Here is a 5,901-nt window from a genome sequence, read left to right on the forward strand (position 1 = left end):
GGCCAGAGCTAGGAATCTGGCCAAAGGGAGAGTGCACGATTGGCAGCAGCCGAGAGATCCTGTATGGACTTTTAGGAAAGCTTCTGGGCCGCAGCACGGGGCCTCCTCCATCGGGGCCAGGAGAGTTCTGGCAGCAGCCCCCGGCCCAGGCATGTTCCCACATAATTGAAGTCGAATGTGCTTGCGGGGAGGGAGGATGGAGGCGGCCTCGGAGTTCCTGGCGGCTGAACCTCCGCGGTCTGCATTTGGCCCTGTTTGGGATGGAAGCCAGCGAGTGTTGATTTTCTGCAGCATGGAAACAAATGCAACGAAGCTGTTTTCCTGAGGCATGCATTTTGAAAAGAGGATTTTCATTTTTTTCCCCAAGGACAGGTGGGGCTGGGATTGGGGGGCGCGTTGTGACGTGGCTCTTCTGTTGCTGTCTCTTCTGCAAACGCTTTTGCGCTCATAGTTTCTGTGTGAGCACAAATGTATAAGCTAGAATGTGTGAGGGGGCATGGCCACAACTTAAGGCTAAGTCTTTCACAAAAGAGAATTCCTGGAAAATGCTGCTGGAGGACCCTCTGGCTGTGTGTGATAAGTCACAATTTGTTTGCTCTCTGCTGGAGGGTTTCCAGGAGAGCGGCTCTCTTGTTCCTCCTAAAATTTTCCATGGACTCTCCTTCACTTCTCGGTCTTTCTCTGTGATCTTGTTCTGCTGCCCCCGAAATTAGTTCGTGTTCCTTCTTTTCAGTTAGCACCGAGGTCTTTTGGAGCCTGTTAGGTTAGTGATATAAAGTGACACCGTCTGGTTTTCCAAGTGGTGGAGACTCATCATTCTTTTAATGGCACTCAACTGTGCCCAGCCCTCTAGGGAAAAATCTGGACTCTTGGCCCGTTGGGCCATACCCAAGGGACTGAGAATCTGCAATCACTAATCGACTCGGCTAGAGGGGTCTCAGTAAGGAAATGGGCATAAGGGCAGATTTGATCTGGGACCTTCTGCTCCTTCCAGATGAAAGATAGCGAAAGATATCTCCACAGAGGCCAGGCCAGTAGTGTTTCTTGCATTCAGCATTTATGCTCAGTGCTAGAGCTCTGCTTTTATCTTTCTTTCTTCTTTTTTTAAAGATTGATTTATTTATTTGACAGACAGAGATCACAAGTAGGCAGAGAGGCAGACAGAGAGGAGGAAGCAGGCTCCCTGCTGAGCAGAGAGCCCGATGCGGGACTCGATCCCAGGACCCTGGGATCATGACCTGAGCCGAAAGCAGAGGCTTTAACCCACTGAGCCACCCAGGCGCCCCTGCTTTTATCTTTCAAGAAGAATTTCACCATCAGCCATATTATACGAGGATACTAGCCTCTCTGCATTTATTACGAGGCTGGGTTTGAAAGGAGTTTTGGGTCAGGGGATTTAGAACCCAGCCTGAAAAAAAGCAAAGCTGCTTTAGTTCACTTAGTGCGCTTGGTAATTAGCCTCAGAGTAACAAATGTTATCTGCACCAGCATAGCCCCGTGCCAAGTACCCAAACTACATTTTCCAGATGATTCCAGTGAGAAGTTTCTGACCTGAAGCAATTCAACATTGGGCCCCAAAGACCACAATCATCTTGTATAAAACAACAGATTGTTCATCTCTCCCTGGCTTTCTTTAGTACATCAAGAATGCAAAATCTAGATTAAGAACCAAATGCAGATTCCCCTTCACACTCGCCTAAGCTTTCAGAATGACAGTAAGAGACTGTTCCATGTGCATGAAAAGTATACTAGCTAAAATAATGCTGAGATAGTTTTGGCTTCTGGGAGTGCAGCTTTCAAAATGAATGTCTAACAGAATCCAATATTGTTTTTTTTTTTAAATATTTTATTTATTTGACAGAGAGAGATCACAAGTAGGCAGAGAGGCAGGCAGAAAGAGAGAGGAGGAAGCAGGCTCCCCGCTGAGCAGAGAGCCCGATGCGGGGCTCAATCCCAGGACCCTGAGACCATGACCCGAGCTGAAGGCAGAGGCTTAACCCACTGAGCCACCCAGGCGCCCCCAGAATCTAATACTGTTAAGTGTCTGAGCATTCTGGGGAGGGCAGGAATCCCACGGAGACCAGGAAAAAAGGGTTACCAGTAAGTGGTAAATGGTTACCATTACCTTTAAAAGATGAAAAGGCGGCATAAAGGAGTCGATTACTACATTAATCAGGATAAAGAGGCCACACGCCCTCCCCATATCCCTCTTCAAAAGAGGGTAAAAAATAAAAGAAGTTTTATATAACTTCCCTGAGGTCTCCTAATGCACCAATGCCAAAATGTTTGTTTGCTCCAGGCTGAGGGCAGTGCAGGGTGGAAATGAACTTCACGCTGCACAGGATGAGACACTTGGCTTTGGCTTTGGGGCAAAACAGGGTGGGGAGGTTCCTGAAGGGAAAGGCTTTTCTCCCTAGTACTGCTTCACTCTTGCCTGCTATTTAAAAATTTTTAACTTTTTTTTTTTTTAAAGATTCCATTTATTTATTTGACAGAGAGAGACACATAGTAAGAGAGGGAACAGAAGCAGGGGGAGTGGGAGAGAGAGAAGCAGGCTTCCTGCGGAGCAGTGAGCCCGACATAAGGCTAGATCCCAGGACCCTGGGATCACGACCTGAGCTCTTGAAGGCAGACGCTTAATGACTGAGCTACCCAGGTACCCCTAAAAATTTTTTAACTTTTAAAAGATAGATCTGGGGGCGCCTGGGTGGCTCAGTAGGTGGAGTGTCTGGCTCCTGGTTTTGGCTCAGGTCATGATCTCAGGGTCTTTGGATCCAGCCCGTCAGGCTCTGTGCTCAGCAGGGAGTCTGCTTGAAGATTCCTTCACTCCCCCTCCCCCACCATCAGCTTGAAGATTCCTCCCTCTCCCTCCCCCACCATCCCTCACCTACCCCCACACGCATGCTCTCTCTCAAATAAATCTTTAAAAAAGAGAAATAAAAGGTACATCTGTTGGTGTAGACACTATGGAGATATTCTCGGACTCCCACTTCAAGAACCTTCACAGGCAAGAATGAAAAGGGCTGGCCAAAGGCAGAGAAGCCTGTCAGAGAGCACTTGGTGTCTTCCTAAACTCACTTAAGGTGACAGCCAGGTCTTTGAGCAGTGTAGGCATCCCCCAGCACCACGAAGGAGCAGGAGCTGGGTCATGAGAGACTCCTGAAAAATCTCCCTTCTGCTGCCAAGAAAGAAATTAACGCAGCAGAATTCACTGCGGCAGTTAATTCAGCTTTATCCTGGAGAAGACGAAATCACTTTCCTCAAATGTGAGAGCTACTTTCCTTTTATAGATAAGCGCATTGACTTCATCACGTGAGCCTGTCTGCCACCAGCCCAAGCAACGTGGCAGAGCGCACAGCAGCCAAATCTCAAGGGTAGTATTTGTAACTTGTGTATCCAGACTGTACCAGGAGAGGGGTTTCCAAGTGATGACAGAAGGTTGTTCATTTGTGATTTGCCAAGCGCTCCACACTACTGGCTGGCTGGTTCGTTTCCTAGCCCTCTTGCTGAGGACAAGCTCCCTGGGCAAGCATGGAGCCGGGAGTTGCTTTGGGGCTTTGCCTTACCCAGTGTATCCTAACCAGACACGCCTGGGGCAGTTTCAAAACACAGAGCGGCCTCAGTTTGGGATAGGGCCTGGAAAAGTCTCCAGTGCGTATATTGATTGCTTTCCGTTTGCCAAAGAGTTGGGTGCTGGGTCTCAGCCTATCCCAAGCCTCCAAATTCAGATAATTCTCCTTATTCTACTTTTTATGAGTTTGGGAAGTTGGAGCAAAGGGGTGGAGAGATGAATGATCTAGCTGCTCACTCTAGTGCTGAGGCGATGATTTTTAATGCTTCTTTTAAATCCAGGTCACTGATACCTTCTTAGGTTATGTAGATAGAAGCTCCCAAGAAAATGTCAATCAGAGAGACACAAATTTCACACAGGGCAGAACCATTTCAAAGTTTGATTATTTTAATCGAATTTCATTGTTCAAAGTAGAATGGATATATTAAGTGGTTCATTTCCATCCTGAAGAAAACATGAACAGTTTCTATCTTATTGTAATTTTGTCAAATTCAAACATGACTCTTTGACCTTTATCAAAGACATTTTCTTAATGTATCTTGATAAGATTCTTTATTCTGGAAAAAATTTTTTAAACCTTCAAGTAGTTTGGAAACATTTGCCTATTTGCTCATTCCTCTGGGCACAGCCTTTCAGACCACTTAGCTCACCTGTCCTGAAGATCTCTGTTTTTCTAGCTGGTGGTAAGGCTGCGTGATGGAGGTGATCATGGGAAAACGAGGAGCGAGCAAGCTTTGTCAACTACTTCTAATTCTCTTAATTAGTATGCTACAATCCACCCCAGCTTCTGCAAGGTCAGACATGCAAGACAAATACTTGGCCAAAAAAGCAGGATTCTAACTAGTGTAAAAATAGATTTTAAATAAAATAGAATCTCTATAGGAAAGAGAATTAGGTTATGCTTTACATTCCCGCTCTTGCTTTAAGATCTCTGTATATGTAAATCCAAGGGGGACTTGTAGAGTGGGTCTACCCTAAGTAAAAATTGAGAATGTCTGAGGTACATTCATTTTGCAAAGTTACAGGTGAGGTTTTTTGGGAAATGCTATAGCACATCCCACAAAAATGGATGGTGATTAACAATACAGTTTGTGTGCTATCAAGTAACATGTAGGACATTTAGGTCAAAGGGGATGAGGCCTAACCATAGGCTAAAAAACAATGAAAATGTGATCATCTGAAAACTCTGGCTAACTCTGAAGCAGAAAACAAACCCCGTCATTTAACAGCATGTCTTGTTAACCTATCTAGCTACCTCTTTTGGAAGCTTCAATTCCAACAGGGGTCTTACTTTAATTTCGCTCAGTCGCTGTATATTATTAATTACTTGATTATACTTAATTACTTGAGGTTGAGGTTTCTAGAGAAAGTACACAGCCCCTCTGTTGGCTCACAACAAGTACCGCATGACTGCTTTAAAGGGGCTCTGTTAAAATGCCAATCTTCGGATTTAGAAACAGCCTTTGGTTGTATCTTGAAAGCATCACTGAAAATCTGCCCAAGGTCCCTCTAGCCGCAACCTGAACATGCAGCCCGATCCTCTGTAAACATTCAGAAAACACTGATCCCAGCAAAATACACAATCAGCTAGTCAGAGGCCTCACTCCGCATTTTCACACGGATGATTAATCTGCTTGCTGATTCTTGCTGGATGCTAGGAAATCCACTCTCAGAGTTGGGTCTTAGAGCAAGCCTTCAGCCTCCTCCTTACGTGAAGTTCACAATGTGGTGTGGAGTCATCAAAAACAAAACCTAGAAGCGCCACCATTTTTCCTACCCTGGGTCTGCTCGGCCTGTGGGGGATGTTTGTTTTTCCTGGCTAGCCCTGGAGCAAGAGGTGGCCGCTGGTGACAGGCTAGTGACCAACAGTTTACAGGCCCGGCCTCGTCTCATGGGACCTTTAACCAATTCTTCAATGCCCAGATGCAGGGAGGGATGACCGTGACAGGCGACTAATGCTAGGGAATTTGCATAAATCCTCAGTGGCCAGTGCAAACTTCTCTTTAAAGCAGCTGCTATGACCTCAGGTAATGTGACCTTTGAGGTTCCCCGAAAAAAAAAAAAAAATCGTCATCTTGAACCAGACCCCAGAAGTGAATGTCAAATACACCAACTCAATAAATACAATGGAAAAATGCGCAGCAGAGCTGGGGCTTCTATCAAGTAGGAAGGCAAAATGGCCATGAGAGCGCCTGAGGCTAGTGAACGATCATGGTGGGCAACGGCAGCCAGCTCTGAAGCCCCGGCCCGTCTCGCCAGCTCCGCCGGCCGCCGGGCTGCAGTCCCTGCAGCATGTGCCCGCAAAGAAAAGACCCAAACAACGGCGGCTC

The 5,901-nt window shown here is 46.3% G+C and overlaps 1 long non-coding RNA gene across 2 annotated transcripts in view; it reads left to right on the forward strand.

The window, feature by feature from the left end:
* LOC132023162 (uncharacterized) overlaps window positions 1-5,901 on the forward strand; it is a 41,922-nt gene that overhangs the window by 26,837 nt on the left and 9,184 nt on the right. The gene's annotated exons all lie outside the window — the stretch shown is intronic.

Source organism: Mustela nigripes, chromosome 8 (genome assembly GCF_022355385.1).
Source record: "Mustela nigripes isolate SB6536 chromosome 8, MUSNIG.SB6536, whole genome shotgun sequence".
Lineage (NCBI taxonomy): Eukaryota > Metazoa > Chordata > Mammalia > Carnivora > Mustelidae > Mustela > Mustela nigripes.